The sequence below is a fragment of the Bombina bombina genome, chromosome 3 (genome assembly GCF_027579735.1).
Source record: "Bombina bombina isolate aBomBom1 chromosome 3, aBomBom1.pri, whole genome shotgun sequence".
Lineage (NCBI taxonomy): Eukaryota > Metazoa > Chordata > Amphibia > Anura > Bombinatoridae > Bombina > Bombina bombina.
In genome coordinates, this window is record NC_069501.1 from 875,090,613 (window position 1) to 875,108,804 (window position 18,192).

Here is an 18,192-nt window from a genome sequence, read left to right on the forward strand (position 1 = left end):
ATGGGTAATAAAGGGATTATCTACCTTTTTAAACAACAAAAGTTCTGGTCTTTACTGTCCCTTTAAGGTAGTGAGAGGACATCCTGGATGAGATATGAGAAAGACTGTTAGTGACACGCGTTAGTAAGGAAGGTGGTACGACGTTATTAAGGAACTTAATGATGACGTGTAGATTTTAATAATGAATTATATTGCATTTTAGACAAATACAGATATGCAACATTTTTTTTTAAAAAAACATTAAGGGCTAGATTACAAGTGGAGTGCTAATTTAAAATTTGCCCCATATAAACACATAAATATATATTAATATCTTCATATACATATATATATTTATATTTTGCTGCAAAATGCTTTGCAAATTACCCCCTGTGCTGCGCTAGGTGCTTTGCCTCTTCTGACAACATGAGAACGAGGCTCCCATTGGAGCCTATCGAAGGATGCTCTCATGAGCGCAAAGCTTCCAGGCAATCGTGTTCGCATTGTGCCAGGGGCGGACTGAGACCAACCAGGGTCCCCGGGCAAAAGTGTGACAGGGCCCCCCCTTTTCTCCACCTACCTACCTCTTATGCCTCTCCTCCACCCTATTGACCCTCCCAGCTCCTGTGCCCTTCGCACCTTTCTTGCCCCTCCCACATCATATGTCCATCCCACCTTCATTGCCCCTCCCACATTATATGCCCCTCCCCCACCATGTTTTTAATTGCCATTTAAAGAGACAATTTTTCCCTTAAATATTTTTAATAAGAGCTAAATATTGTAAATTAACAAGTGCTTATGCCCCAAAAAAATCCCCATGCCTATATGAACTTCAGAATAGAGCAGAAAGTTGTGAGGGGCAGAAAAGGGGGTAAAATCACTTCCGTTTACTTATTACTGGCAGCCAAGGGATAAAATTACTGATTAGTTATCAAAAATATACATCATGGGAGGGCAGAGTTTAGCCACGCTGGATGATGGCAGCATTCTAAAAGGGCTCCCATCTCCTATTCTTGCTATAAGCACTAAGAACAGAATGTAACCCTTAATTATTCCCTCAAACCCTCCTGGGACATCAGTAACAACATACTGTCAAAGTTGGAAACTAACACAGACTCGACATTGCCCAGCAACTAACAATCCAAAGTAAGTCCTCCTCACCTGCTCATGTAATGAGACCCTTACACAGGAAATGTAACGGAGCACGGCAATATCCTGCATCTAAACTCTGGAGACAGCAGACACGACTGCACCGATAAACGGAGAGCAGGCTACTGAAGCAGACCAAAGCAGCACCAACTAACAGTGTCCTCACTGACTCTCGCTGCGACACATATAAGGCCTCCCGATCACCATCTTGGACCCGCATGGCTGCTGCTCCAGTTCATGTCAGGCAGAATCTGAGACAGGGGAATGGAGGAGGTAGACACCCAAGCTGATCACAGACCGCACAAGTAAGTTGCTACATGCTACTTAGACAGGTCTAATTACATCTGCCCCACTAAGATAAGGAGCCTAGGTTTGCTATCGACAAGGACTCAAACAATAACAGTGTTCAAGGAACTACTAACAGCTAGGAAAAATGATTGCTGACATTATAGCTTTGCCTAACAGCTTTATTATAAAGAGACACTGGTGTGATCTTTTTTTATTTTTTAAACACAGCTTTATCTTATGTGTGATGCCTTGCAAAAGGCAAACTAAGGTAGATAAACTGACCTCCACTAAAACCCTTAGCCATTATCTTAAACCTGCTGAGGCCCAAGCTACAAGTTGCCTGGGAGATAGGTAGAAAAACAAACACCTATGGCAAATCAGACACAACACACGGAGACTGCAGCTAGCACGTTTGTTACCAAAAATGACATTTTGCACCTATCCTCAAAAGACGACATCAGGGAGGTTATGCAAGAAATGAGAAACCTTTTTGGAGACCTCTACAAAGATATCGGAGCATTAGATCAAAGAGTGATCTCACTGGAAGAAAGGCAAGAATTCACTAAAAAAGATCTTCAGTCAAACTTGTCCCACATACAAGAACACAAATACAAGATCAATAGTCTCGCTGAAAAGCCTCCAGGAATATAAATATGCGATTATGCTTAGACACATAGTCGAGTGGGCACATAACACCAATAACAAGACGTGGGTACAAATTGACAGGAATATTTTCAAACTAAACAATGTAGCTACGCTATCATGGACGGTTCAGCAGAAGAGACCCAAAAACGTACACAACTATCTTATCACAGCATACATCCTCTCTGAATGGGACAAACTCTTAGCTACTAGCACACACATCTCATCTAAATTTTCTCCACTCACACCACTTATTGAAAATGTGAAACTCCTATATCACCGGTTAGGGAACAGCGTATCACAACCTAAGAACAGGATCCATTCAGTTTATCTCAGATAAGGGCAGAGTGAAAACACAAGTAATTCTCGCAGAGGCCCATGGAGAGATTTTCTCCTCATGGCTTCACTATAATCAGTTAGTACACTACATCTCACACCACAAATACAAAAAAGATCTAGGTAGAGAAACTACAACTTTTGAGAAATTATGTATTCAACCTGACTCTCCGAAACACTTGGTGTCTAAATTATATAAAATCACAGTCCATACTTCCCCCACATGTCTCCCCTCATATATACTTTTGTGGCATAGAGAGTTGAACCAAGATATTGACTCAAACATGTGGATGAGAGCGTTTGAACTAACTAAGCGGTCCTCTGTTTCAGCTAAAGTTCAGGAAATTTATTTAAAGCTGCTATGTCGATGGTATTTAACTCCAACAAGACTACGTAGAATGTTTCCCAAACTAAATGGCACCTGTTGGAGGGGTTGCGGGGAGGAGGGTTCCCTCCTCCATATCTGGTGGACATGCCCTAGGCTGAGGGAGTATTGGACAGACGTTTTCAAAACGATGTCCGAGATTATAGGCACACAGATCCCCAGTGGCCCAGAGGCCCTACTATTCTGTTCACTGCCCAGACTCGTGGGTCTGGGCAAACAAACACTCCTCATGATAATGCTGACAGCAGCTAAAAAACTTATACAAAAAGATTGGAAAACCCAAAAAATCCCCTCTGAACAAGAATGGAAAAGTCAGGTGGATGACCTATTGATGTTAGAAAGATATCACTACTTAAAAACCCATAAATTAGACCTACATGAGTTAATGTTAGTGATCTGGAACAAAAAGATTTAAAAAGGGGCCTACTATACTCCTGGTCATCGTATCAGAGTTTAATGAAAATCCCACTCTTCTTTTTTTTCCCCCTTGTTCGCCTTGTTTTCCTCTTTCCTCTTTTCCTCTTTTTCCGGTCCTTACCACCTTCAGAATCTTCTGGAGAGAAATTTCAAACATATTCAGTCATATAACAAGACAGTTATTGAAATAAAAATGAAAGAAAGAAATAGAACAAAAATTCTTAATTTTGATAAGACAATAGTTGCCTATGGCTATTTACTTTATATATTTGGTTAATTCACGTTATCTGTTTTAATTACTTAGTACGGACTGAGTGTCCCTGTCCTCTTTCTTGATTTGTAACATGAAACATGCATTATTGTCTTTATTGTATAACCTAATAAAGCTATTTTAAATATATATATATATATATATATATATATATATATATATAAATCATGGGATTAACATTGGGGCTAAGGTAGTGCTGTTAGGTGGGACATTGCGTTACCCAACTAAAATTGTGCCCATCACAGATTGTCCAGTATATTAGTGGAGGATAGCTGGAATCTGGTTTTGAGGATACAAATAAAAAGAGCCTTTAACTTACACTGGGTCATGTGATGCTTGGTTGAAAAGAACATTTTAAATAAGGGAGTTATATGGTATTTTAAAGGGACAGAAATTAAAAAATAAATGATTATATTACAGATAGTGCATGTCATTTTATACAATATGCCAAATTACTTCTGTTATCAAATTTGCTTATTTTGTTGTATCCTTTTGTTGAATAGTAATTATTGGTAGACTCAGTGGCAGCAATGCACTACTGTGAACTAGCTGAACATATTTGGTGAGCCAATGAGAAGGGACATATATATGTAGCCACCAATGCCAGCTAGCTCTCAGTAGTGTATTGATGTTCCTGGGCCTATCTAGGTATGATTTTAAAGATATCAATGGGGAAAAGGAAATTTTTATATTAGAAGTAAATTGGGAATTTGTATAACATTGCGTGATGTCTAAATCATGAAAAGTTTCATTTTGATTTTTATGTATCACGTGTCTCATATAAATTTGTCAATTTCTTATCTATCTGGGCACTTCATCTGATTTCAAAGATAATATATTTCCTTTAAATAAGGGATGCACAATCCTTATCCTATAAGTATACGTCTGTACTATATATATAAGGATAAAGATAAAACTGCCTCCATTTTTTAACTGACACCAGGGCAGGTTTAGAGAAATCCATTTTAAAGGGAGATTAAAGTCAAAATTAAACTAAAGGGACATTAAACCCCAAAAATATTTTCATGATTTACATAGAATATGCAATTTTAAACAACTTTCCAGTTTACTTCTTTTATCACATTTTCTTCATTCTCTTGGTATCATTTGTTGAATGAGCAGCAATGCACTCCTGGTTTCTAACTGAACACATGGAACACATGGGTGAACCAATGACAATCAGTGTATATATGCAGCTACCAATCAGCAGCTAAAACCTAGGTTTTTTTCTTATCCTGAGCTTACCTAGCTAAACCTTCCAGCAAAGGATAACAAGAGAAAGAAAGCAAATTAAATAATAGAAGTAAATTGGAAAGTTTAAAATGTTATGCTCTGTCTAAACCATGAATATCTAATTATGACTTTACTGTCCCTTCAAAATGAAACTTAAGTTGATTAGATATAAGAAAAAAACAGTGAGTCATCCAAAATGCTTTAAGGTATAAAATTGGTTCTTTATTTCAAGCAGGGTACACAGGAACATTAAAAAGCAGCAGACAAGGAACTGTCTTTATGATCAGACACCAACTCACTTGCACTTCCGATTATGTGGTTTATGTACTTATCTGTCCATGCGGCAGATTCTATGTTGGTAAGACCACCACCACTTTCAGGGAGAGACTTGCAAACCATAAAAGCTCCATAAGAGCAGCCATCAAATATTAACAAGTCACAAGACACTTTTTTATTACCCAATCTCCACACTCAGAGCCATTTTGATTGATAGAGTCCCTCCCCTCAAAAGAGGAGGCAATCGAGAAAATAAAAAAAAAATATTACTGAGATGTGAAGCAAAATGGATCCATAGACTTAATAATCTAGCACATGTGGGACTTAATGTGCATCTGAATGTCTCTTTATTATACTGAAATTTCTATGGAGGTCATCCCTAACATATTGTGGGATTGTGATATTTGTGAAATATGTTTCCTACTAATTTTATTGGCCTGTATATATGAGAGAAATAGCTTTTTCTTTATTCCACATTTGTTCTAACAGTTCTACACCTTCACTCACTAATTTCCATCCTTATCTTTGTCCTAAATTACTGAACCCCTTGTCAGTTAATGGCAAGCTACCTGTAAGATCCACTTTAATTTAAACACACCCTGTACATATCCCTGTATTAGTGTTTTGTTTTTCTCTATTTTATTTGTGCATAAAAACTGTTAAGTGTCTGCGGTGATGTGGTACTATATTGATTACTCCCAAAGTTTCCATATTGTGACTTTAATTAGTCGCTTGATTTGGTTTTCCTAGTATACTTCTGGATGTATTATATCCAGTTGGCGTCATTACAGTGAAAGGTCCTTGGTCTGTCTGAGCTTCGTGTACACATTTTATATTTCTTGGATGAATATGCTGTTGGTTTTTTCCACATTGCCATAGGGCTTGCAGTTTGTGCAATTCTCTCCATGAGAGTGTAATGTTGGTGTGGTGGTAAACAGTTCTATTCTGTGGTCGTTTTGTGGCAATTGACATGTGTTTCAGCACGGGTGCCTAGCCTCTGTTTATATATCCGTCATTGTACATGGGCCAATATCTGTGAGCTATGTATCATCTGTAATGGGTGGTTCAGTGTTGTAGTTGGTTTACAACATCTTATAACATCTTGATTGCCCTGCCCCTGTTTACCTATACGGCATTATATACCCATTAATGTTTTTAAAAAATATTGAGTCCTATAAGACAAAAAAAGAAGAGGCGCCCTTTGGTGCAATAACTCAAAAACAATGCAATAGCGTGTAGCAGCAGTAGAAAAGGTATTCACAAATGGAGATGCACATCCATTGCAATAAAACACAGACAGAGGCTTTAGAGCCACTCGGTTGACTCAAACAATCCAACAGAGCAGCTGGGCCATGAACGGGCTCACCTCCAGAGATGTCACAGCTTCCGGTACCAGCAAAAGAAACACGGTCAGTAGTGTAGTAGCACTTACGATAAGTCTACATAATGCGGGCTCCCAAGTATATATCCAATATTAGAGGAAGAGCAAGGTTCAGATAAGTGGATTTATTAAAATAAGATAAAAATGTTGCACAACAACGCGTTTCTCAGCACAAGCTGCCGTTTCATTAGGTTGTATACTACATAATAAAACCTTGCTCTATTTAAAACCCTCTGGTAGCCAATCAAACCGTATACAGATTGCACACCCACAACATCAATCGATGCCTATTGGATGGTGGGATCAGCAATAGGATCCTAATAAATTATTGGATGCTTGTAAATGGGTGAAAAATATAGAAATGCCATTACATCACAAATACAAAATAACAACCAACAATAATATCAACATGACTTTCTATACAAAACCGCTATTAGAACGAAAACATATTATAAGTGATCATAAAGTGCATTATTATTGTTATAATCAAACAGTACATGATAAGCCATGATATATGTTACAAATAAAGTAAAGTGCTTCATTATCATTATAATTAAACAAAACATGATAGGCTGTGATACATGTTACAGGTGAAGTAACTAATTAACAAATAAAATGAAACATACAATTAATAGTGTGAAATACAGGGAGTGCAGAATTATTAGGCAAGTTGTATTTTTGAGGATTAATTTTATTATTGAACAACAACCATGTTCTCAATGAACCCAAAAAACTCATTAATATCAAAGCTGAATAGTTTTGGAAGTAGTTTTTAGTTTGTTTTTAGTTTTAGCTATTTTAGGGGGATATCTGTGTGTGCAGGTGACTATTACTGTGCATAATTATTAGGCAACTTAACAAAAAACAAATATATACCCATTTCAATTATTTATTTTTACCAGTGAAACCAATATAACATCTCAACATTCACAAATATACATTTCTGACATTCAAAAACAAAACAAAAACAAATCAGTGACCAATATAGCCACCTTTCTTTGCAAGGACACTCAAAAGCCTGCCATCCATGGATTCTGTCAGTGTTTTGATCTGTTCACCATCAACATTGCGTGCAGCAGCAACCACAGCCTCCCAGACAATGTTCAGAGAGGTGTACTGTTTTCCCTCCTTGTAAATCTCACATTTCATGATGGACCACAGGTTCTCAATGAGGTTCAGATCAGGTGAACAAGGAGGCCATGTCATTAGATCTTCTTCTTTTATACCCTTTCTTGCCAGCCACGCTGTGGAGTACTTGGACGCGTGTGATGGAGCATTGTCCTGCATGAAAATCATGTTTTTCTTGAAGGATGCAGACTTCTTCCTGTACCACTGCTTGAAGAAGGTGTCTTCCAGAAACTGGCAGTAGGACTGGGAGTTGAGCTTGACTCCATCCTCAACCCGAAAAGGCCCCACAGGCTCATCTTTGATGATACCAGCCCAAACCAGTACTCCACCTCCACCTTGCTGGCGTCTGAGTCGGACTGGAGCTCTCTGCCCTTTACCAATCCAGCCACGGGCCCATCCATCTGGCCCATCAAGACTCACTCTCATTTCATCAGTCCATAAAACCTTAGAAAAATCAGTCTTGAGATATTTCTTGGCCCAGTCTTGACGTTTCAGCTTGTGTGTCTTGTTCAGTGGTGGTCGTCTTCAGCCTTTCTTACCTTGGCCATGTCTCTGAGTATTGCACACCTTGTGCTTTTGGGCACTCCAGTGATGTTGCAGCTCTGAAATATGGCCAAACTGGTGGCAAGTGGCATCTTGGCAGCTGCACGCTTGACTTTTCTCAGTTCATGGGCAGTTATTTTGCTCCTTGGTTTTTCCACACGCTTCTTGCAACCCTGTTGACTATTTTGAATGAAACGCTTGATTGTTCGATGATCACGCTTCAGAAGCTTTGCAATTTTAAGAGTGCTGCATCCCTCTGCAAGATATCTCACTATTTTTTACTTTTCTGAGCCTGTTAAGTCCTTCTTTTGACCCATTTTGCCAAAGGAAAGGAAGTTACCTAATAATTATGCACACCTGATATAGGGTGTTGATGTCATTAGACCACACCCCTTCTCATTACAGAGATGCACATCACCTAAAAATGCTTAATTGGTAGTAGGCTTTCAAGCCTATACAGCTTGGAGTAAGACAACATGCATAAAGAGGATGATGTGGTCAAAGTACTCATTTGCCTAATAATTCTGCACTCACTGTATTGTGAAAATATAATAATATATAATATATCAAATGCTGTTCAGCATCTGCAAAGATCACAGATGCAAAACGACAACAAACAATAATATCAAAATAACTATCTTTGCTAAACCGCTATCTAAACAAAAACATATACATATTGGGACTATTCATAAAGTGCATAAATCATATATGCTGAATGGGCTATACATAAATAACCAGCAATTAAGCATATTTTATATAAATAAATATAAAATAAGAGTGAGTGCAAAATAATATAAAAATGTGACTTAATTCATAATTTCATAATAAATTCTTGTTGATCCATAATAAGTGCACATTTATATAAAAATCATTAAGTGAACATACAAACAATAACTATACCACATATAATGCTGAATGGTAAGTGTTCCTATCTTTTATTATAATAGTTCCCCAACATGAGAAGGGATTAAATCAATAAACATATAATGCTGAATGGTAAGTGTTCCTATCTTTTGTTACAATAGTTCCCCAACTTGAGAAGCGGTCAAAATCAATAAACCTTGTATGATGACTACACACATGAGACCAACCCTCAATTAACAAAGAAACCTGTATCGAGAAATCTCATAATATGAATATGTTAATGAGACCAAGGCAGAGGTGTTGTCCCACTGTGAGGAAGGTTAAAAAGCCGCCAAATACACATTTAAAGGGACAGTACACTGTAAAATTGTTTTTCCGTTAATGCATTTTAAATAACTTGTTATACCAACTGCAGAGTATAAAATATTTGAGAAATTCCATTTTCATGCTTATTTGTGTATATGAAGTAGCTGATTTTGTGCTTTGAAACCACAGCCTATTGCAATGGGTTGAACTTAAAGGTGATATCAGATATTATGTTCTAAGTTTGTGTAAACAGACTTGCTTCCTTATCTTTTATTTGGCTGGAACACCAAAGCTCAATACATAGAGAGAACAATGGAAAATGATCATTGTATTACTTAACTATCCTGCATCCCACTGAGAGTGTAATCTCTTCTGCTGGCTGTGTATACTTAGGCTTTTCAATAGACTATACTCCAGTATTAATTTGTTCAGTGTAGGTGGCGATACCACAGGCTAAATCAGCTATTTCAAATGCTGAAATAGGAGTAAAGGAGCTACTTGTAACCAATTTAATACACTCTAGCAGGTTAAAATGATCATTGGGAATAATTTAAAGGGGAGAATTTTTTTTTGGGTGAACTGTCCCTTTAAGTCCCAAGGGATGCAAAGTCTTTAATTTGTGGATCCAGTAGGTTTTTCCTCTGCCTTAGTCTCATGAATCTATTGTACAAACATGATGTGGGGATACCTTCTATAGGTGGAAATGATATATACAATTAGTATTCCCATCATGTTTTATATGGCAATGTCTAAAGTATTTTTTTGTTAATAATACTGGTGATAGTGTTCAGACCATCTATGGCTAAAGCGCCTGATCGTGCGGGCCCACATATTGAATTCCACATTCACAAGGATAACAAATAAATTACATAGTGTGAAGCACAAGTCGTTAAACTTTAATTTGTTAGTTTTTCCTATTTACATGGGAATGGAAATATGTCCTTCCATGTCCAATTGATCACACATTTTACAGTATACAACCCTACACTTGAAGGGCCCCTTTTCTGATTGTGAATGTATGTTTAATATTTATATTTCTATTATTCTGAGCACCAGCTCTAATTAGTATCATATTATAATATGATAATAGTAACAAATTTTGCATGGGGCTAAGAGAGAGAGAGCTGCCTGCTTGTCACATATTGTTTTGCTGTTGAAGGACGATCTGTGGACTTTTTCACACACTTTTTTTGCTCATATGAGTATTGGCTATATATATGTGCAGTGTTTATAATTTGTATTTTGATAATTTAATTTGATTTGAATTGATCTTTTGTTATTTTCGCCTCATTGGGGGTGATAATTTGGCGCACCTCTGACATCAATATTTGTCTTGTATTGTGGTCCACCATTAATATTTATGAATGACACTTGGCTTGTGTCCATGTCTAATTAAATGTATCCATCAGCTGTGTTACGTCTATGACGTCAGGGGCCATGAGAGTTTAAAAGTCCAGCAGCTTTTTTCATTCCGTATTCGATTCTATCCACTGATGCTGGGAGGACGGCTTGATGCTGCTGCTATTATATATTATAATATACTCATATGTAAGCTTCCTTAATATTGATTGCTATTACGGGGTCAGCCCACGCATTTGGTTTTGGAGTATTATGCTGGGTGAAACAGTTGAGCTGAGGCTTAGATTGGGGATCCACGGCATGGTTATAGCTTGGTCACTTTTGTGATTCTTATGTTACTCATCAACATTGTATCTTGGATCTGGTTAGCACATACACTGAGAATGTGGCTGTTCTTTTGTTGTAGCAATTTGCAATATTTTGTAAGCTTTATTTGTGTGTACTATGTATATGGCCATTCCAAGATTCTTATATCAGCTGTGCTGCCATGTGCTCTTGGAGGCTGGTTCACATATGTATAGTGTTGTGCTGATGGTAGGATGCCTCAAGTGATTGTTCACTCTGTGGTATACTTGGTTTGTTCCCTCATACGTCCGTTGTTTTCACCATTATGATGTGATTTTAGCTTGTTGGTATTGTATTTGAAGCCTCTTAATATATATATGTACTAGTCCTACTATAACTGAACATGCAGAATTTGTCCCATTGTTTCAGCATTTTTAGCTTACCCTAATGGGTAGAAAGGTACTTTTGGCATTTACACTCACTGGTACTCGTTTATTCCTCATTGGGTGCACACTCCCTGATGGAGGTTTATTGAAACTTTGGCATATAAGTGCTCTTTGAGTATAGTCCCCCAATGGAGCTGCAGTACTGCAGGCTGATTTGGGCATTCTGACATACACTGGTGGTCTTGTATATGATTCAGTCGTCTTTTTTGAACACTTTTTGCTCTATGCACTTTCGCTGATGTTTTTCCACTTTGTCTCCCACAGGTATCCTATCTTTCAGTTTGGTTTACACTGTTCACTGTTAACTCACTTATACACTAACTTTTAGAAGTTAGAGGAGAAATTTGAGGAAGCAATTTTTTTTACAGAAAGGGTGGTGGATTCATGGAATAAACTTCCATTGAGGTGGTAAACACAATGACTGTAAAGGAATTTAAAAAGGCCTGGGACAGGCATAAGGCTATCCTAAGGAAAAAGTAACATATAATATGGTAGACTTAATGGAGGGGCCTTTTTTGGTTCTTATCTACCTTCAAATTCTATTTTCTATGTTACATTATGAGTAGGTAGGGGGAGGTTGGGTGAAAATGGGCTCTAACTCTTGTTTTAAATGTTGCAAGGTAATCTAGACTTATAATCTAGACTAGGCGTATCCAGTTAGCTCTATATGGAGCTGATCTATACAGAAACAGGATCACATTTAAAAAACAACCTAAGTTGAAGAATATTTGTTGAATTGAAGGAATTAGTATAAACCTCCTTAGTATTGTGCATATACATTTTTTAAATACAAGCAATTACGTGTTAAAACAAAAGACCAAGGGGAGCCCCCATGAGATGTGGCGGTTCTGCTAAGTTATTTTTTGCAACGTTTTAAGTTTCTGGTAATGATTCACAAACCGGATATGTAAATTCTCTTTGACCCATTTATGCCAAGCTTTGGTCTATACAGGTGAGCTATATATCTCTAGAGAATTTAAATTAAAACCAGCAACTGCTGACGATAAAGTACCAAGATGGGATAAGATCAATATATCTGATATTTAGATTAGATTTAATCTTACTGCAGCAGCTTGACTGCTTATCTAGAAACATAAATATAGGCATATTGTAAGAACGCTCAATCACAGGCGCATTGCAGCAGTGAACCTGGTGACTCTGTAAATAAACAGGCCTATACACAGTATAAGGGATTAACCAAAAAAAATGCCAATGAGTCACCTAATCAATTGCAGCATACACACGTTACTGATAGTAGGACCAAGATTCCCTATATTAACTAACAAATGCTACTCAGAGAAATTATTATATATTCTAGTTTTGGATCCAAGCACTCACTGTAGGTTGTATTTCCTGGGTGCACTTTATGGGGTGGGATAGGTAGAAACTTTCATGAAAAGAAGAGGCACTCACAGGACTTAGTTAACACAAAATTTATTAATAGTTCATCAATTCAGTCAGTCAACTGATTCCAGTTCTCGCAGGGACCTTTGTCAAGACTTTTGTTTCTACGCAGATACAAATTCACTATTTCCACTAAGAGTAAGACACCAACATTAAACAAAACTAACAACCATGAAACACTTATAAAGAAAAAAAGAAAAAAAAAGAAAGGAAAAATCAACTAGAGAAAAAAAAAGTTGATGCATGGCAAGTATTTGGGACTACAATTGAATGAAGTTACATAAGCTATACGTAGTTTATAGAGTATATATGTAAGATTCAAAGCCTTCAAATAAGAGTTGCATATATACTTGTGATGAAACTAAATACACAACATGCCAATTCATGAATATAGGTACAAAATACGTTGTAAATTAACAAATAGCGAGAGCATGAACAAGGTCCTATTGCACATAGCACCAAGAGTGTTGCACCTTGGTCTGTAGGATACAAAGTGTAGCAGCTTGAGAAATAGTATAGATTAGATAGTAATGAGACAGATAAATACATAACTACTGGTAGAAAAATACTGTTAAGAAAATACAAGCCAAAAGAAACAAAAACATAAAGTCTAGAGAAAATCAAAGGAACTTAAAAGACTAAACTAAGTTGTAAAGACTCCTATCCACACCAAGTGTATCCATACGTTTAACATATATTTATATACAGAAGTATAGACATTTACATAGGTATGGAACACATGTTTCAGAGTTACTATGCAAAGGTGGCCATATTTGCCAAGCACCCAATGTGATTTAGCGTGTTTTACTGCTATATTAACATGTATATCTAATAGATCATAATAGTCCTAATGGTCCTAGACACTGTCAGATGTGTGTAAGTAGTTAGTGGGATCGAATAACATCAATGTAAAGCAATTATACCAAAATATTCAAGAACAACATAGTGCATAAAATGTCAGGGGGGCTGATAGGCATTACTTTGTGAATATGTTGCAGGATCACAGTGTATTCAGAATCCATTAGTCAAGGCTTGTAAGTTTTTACTTACCTCAGTAAGAGGGTATGTGTTGTATTCAGCAGTGAACAGATTGTGGTCTGTACCACTCTTAAGTACTGTAATTGGATGGCTGGCAGTCAACGTTTATAATGTAATCAGGCCATGTGTCCAAATTAACGGTAATGAGCATGAGGTAGTCATGGTAACCAATCCTAACAACAGTCGTATTTGAGTATACTATATAGTTTTTCAAAAGTATGCTGCTAAGAGTACTGGAATAAGCAGGGCTATAAAGAAAATCTTCATTACACTCACACATATACAGAGAGCATAAGGTCAGGATTGCATGTGACCATAGACAGGAGCATCGTAGCTCTTGGTTGATAGTGATTCTATTGGGCTCTCGAGGCTAGAGCAATGGTTGCTCGTTAAAACTAAACAAAAAGGAGTAAGCAAATGTATTTAACTGTTTCAAGGGAATTAAAGAAATCCAAAACTCTGATCAAGACTCTAAACACTATCCAAAATATCAACCAGGATATATTTTTTTGGACCCTGGGATGTTAGCAGCCTATACACCATCAATTCCACACAATTATAGGCATCGAGGTAAACCAAAGAATTTCTTACCAGGTCATTATGTATTGTGGCCCACCAGATAGAATTCCTTCTTGGACCTTATACATCTACAGTATGCTTGACTCTAGACAATTACTTTAAGTTTGAGAACAAATATTATCTACAACAAATGGGTACCACAATGGGCTCAAATATGGTGCCAGCCTATGCCAATTTATTTATGGGCTTGGTTGTGAGAACCAGTACATAGTACTCAAACAACATGGACAACATCAGTATCTACCGCAGATACATTGATGATATCTTCCTTATCTGGAACGGTATGAGGAAGAACTACTACAATGGTTCCACAGGATCGATAATGCACTGACATACGTAAAGTTCAAAATGGAACATAGCAAACATACTATCCATTTCTTAGATATTGAGGATCTACAAGGACATGACTAATCGAGAGATAAGAATTGTGACATCCCTCTACTCAAAGCCAACGGGACCAAAATTATTTTCTAACTGCAAACTTATTCCATCCTCCAGCACTCAAATATGAATCATCAGATCCAAATGATGAGAGTGATCCGTAATAAACAGTGATAAGAAGGAACAAATAAAAACTACTTGGAACAATGAGGCTGAAATTTATACAAAGAGGATATAAACAAACTGAAGTGGAACAGATCATGAAGGACAGGCTGGAGCCTGACACTAACTGGATCTTCTGACAAGAGAAATTGAGAAAAGATGAAAGAAGAACGCATGAACTGATGGTTACGTTTAACCCAACAAGCAGGAGGGTCCACCCGAGGAACCATAGAGAAAAAATTGATTCATTCTAAAGTCAGGATCCAACCCTTCCTTTCTACAACAAGCCGACTGCCAAGTATGGTCTACAATAGAACCAATAATCTCATGGATATACTGGTCAAGACAACCTTTGGACCCGGATATAGGGACAAAGTCCTGGTTACCAAATACCCAAGAAAGGTTGCTACAGTTGTGGTTATTGCATCACATGTAACTCCTTAATAACAGGTTGCAAAGTTTCACCACCTGCATAATGAAAGTCCGTACAGATACAACACAGATTAACCTGTACAACGGAATATGTGTGTCTATTTTGATCATTTGTCCATGTGTTCTATACTATGTGGGCAAGGGACGAGTATGTCTTTCCGTGAACGACTAGCGAATCATTGCAGTGCAATTAGGAAGGCCATAAAAGACAGAAAAAGTGACCAACCTGTGGCACGTCATTTATGCAACATGGGCAACACAGTAGGCTATGAGTAAGAACAGATCCTCAATGACTGGATACCACCATTAAAAAGAGGGGGTGACATAAACCTTGAATTGCTCAAAAGGGAAGCCAAGTGGATTCACCGACTAAAAACACTATTACCCAAGGGACTCAACACCAGTATTGACTATGCTTTGTTCTACTAGCAACCATAATTTACATAGTATGAACATCCTATTGAGGTAACATTGAATGCTAAATGTTGGGGCTCTTGCAACATCACCCCTCTGCTCTACCTAGGTTTTTTCTAACAGGTCTTTCTGTAAATCAGGTTTTTTTAATCAGTACAGAATAATATTCCTATATTGCAAACTGTGCTTAGCTCTTGGGTTATTCATCACCTCTATATTCATCTATTCCCTACCGATTTACATGCAACTATGTAGTCCAAACTATGTGTGTCTCTTCTATATATACTTATACCTATTAGTCACGCATAATTAACACAATGCTTACTTGCTGTAGGGATGACTCTACACGCAGTCCACATAGCACCTACAGTACACATATAATCGACTCCTTCTTGCCCCTTTCTATACATGTTTATCTGCTGTTCTTGATACATTATGTTACATTGCTATTTAGCATCTCTTGTGCTCTTATAAGCACCAGCACTTAGACACTGAACTGTATTCTTTATTCCCACTTCTTTAATTCCTTGAAACAGTTAAATACATTCACTTACACCATTTTGTTTTATTTTTAACAAGCAACCATTGCTCTAGCCTGAGAGCCCAATAGACTCATATCAACAAGAGCTATGATGCTCCTGTCTATGGTCACATGCAATCCTGAACTTATGCTCTCTGTATATGTGAGTGTAATGAAGATTTTCTTTATAGCCTGCTTATTCCATTACTCTTAGCACATACTTTGAAAAACGTATAGTACACTCAAATACGAATGTTTGTTAGGATTGGTTACCATGACTACCTCAGCTCATTACCGTAATTTGTACACATGGCTGATTACGTTATACACGTTGATGCAACACCACCAATACAGTACTTAAGAGTGGTACAGACCACAATCTGTTCACTCCGCTGAATACAACACATACCCTCTTACTGAGGGTAAGTAAAAACTTAGAAGCTTGACTAACGATTCTGAATACACTGTGATCCTGCAACATATTCACAAGGTAACGCTGTCACCCCCTGACATTTTATGCCTACTACAATGTACTTGAATATCTTGGTATATTGCTTTGCATGGATGTTATTCGATCCACTAACTATATACACACATTTGACAGTGTCTAGGACTACTACGCTTATTATGATCTATTAGTATACATGTTAATATAGCAGTAAACACGCTAAATCACATTGGGTGCTTGGCAATATGGCCACCTTTGCATAGTAACTCTGAAACATGTGTTCCATACCTATGTAAATGTCTATACTTCTGTATATAAATATATGTTAACGTATGGATACACTTGGTGAGTCTTTTTAACTTAGTTTAGTCTTTAAGTTCCTTTGATTTTCTTCTAGACTTTATGTTTTTGTTTCTTTTGGCTTGTATTTTCTTAACAGTATTTTTAACAGTAGTTATGTATTTATCTGTCTCATTACTATCTAATCTATACTATTTCTCAAGCTGCTCACTTTGTATATACAGAACAAGGTGCAACACACTTGGCGTTATGTGCAATAGGACCTTGTTCATAGCTCTCGCTATTTGTTAATTTACACATATTTTGTACCTATAATTCATGAAATGGCATGTTGTGTATTAGTTTCATCACAAGTATATATGCAACTCTTATTTAAAAGCCTTTGAACCTTGCCATATATTTTTTTTCTTTATAAGTGTTTCATGGTTGTTAGTTTTGTTTAATGTGGTGTCTTACTCTTAGTGGAAATAACTCTGTTTTCTTTGAATTTGTATCTTTTGTGTAGAAACATTCCTGACAAAGGTCCCCGCAAGGACCGGAATGTTGACTGACTGAATTGGATGAACTATTAATAAATTCTGTGTTAACTAAGTCCTGTATGTACCTCTTCTTTTCTTCTTTTCATGAAAGTTTTTTTATATATATATACAGGGAGTGCAGAATTATTAGGCAAGTTGTATTTTTGAGGATTAATTTTTTATTATTGAACAACAACGCATGTTCTCATGAACCCAAAAAACTCATTAATATCAAAGCTGAATATTTTTGGAAGTAGTTTTTAGGTTTGTTTTTAGTTTTAGCTATTTAGGGGGTGATATCTGTGTGTGCAGGTGACTATTACTGTGCATAATTATTAGGGCAACTTAACAAAAACAAATATATACCCATTTTCATTTATTTATTTTTTACCATTGAAACCATATAACATCTCAACATTCACAAATATACATTTCTGACATTCAAAAACAAAACAAAAACAAATCAGTGACCAATATAGCCACCTTTCTTTGCAAGGACACTCAAAGAGGGCCCTGCCATCCATGGATTCTGTCAGTGTTTTGATCTGTTCACCATCAACATTGCATGCAGCAGCAACAACAGCCTCCCAGACACTGTTCAGGAGAGGTGTACTGTTTCCCTCCTTGTAAAGTCTCACATTTGATGATGACCACAGGTTCTCAATGGGTTCAGATCAGGTGAACAAGGAGGCCATGTCATTAGATTTT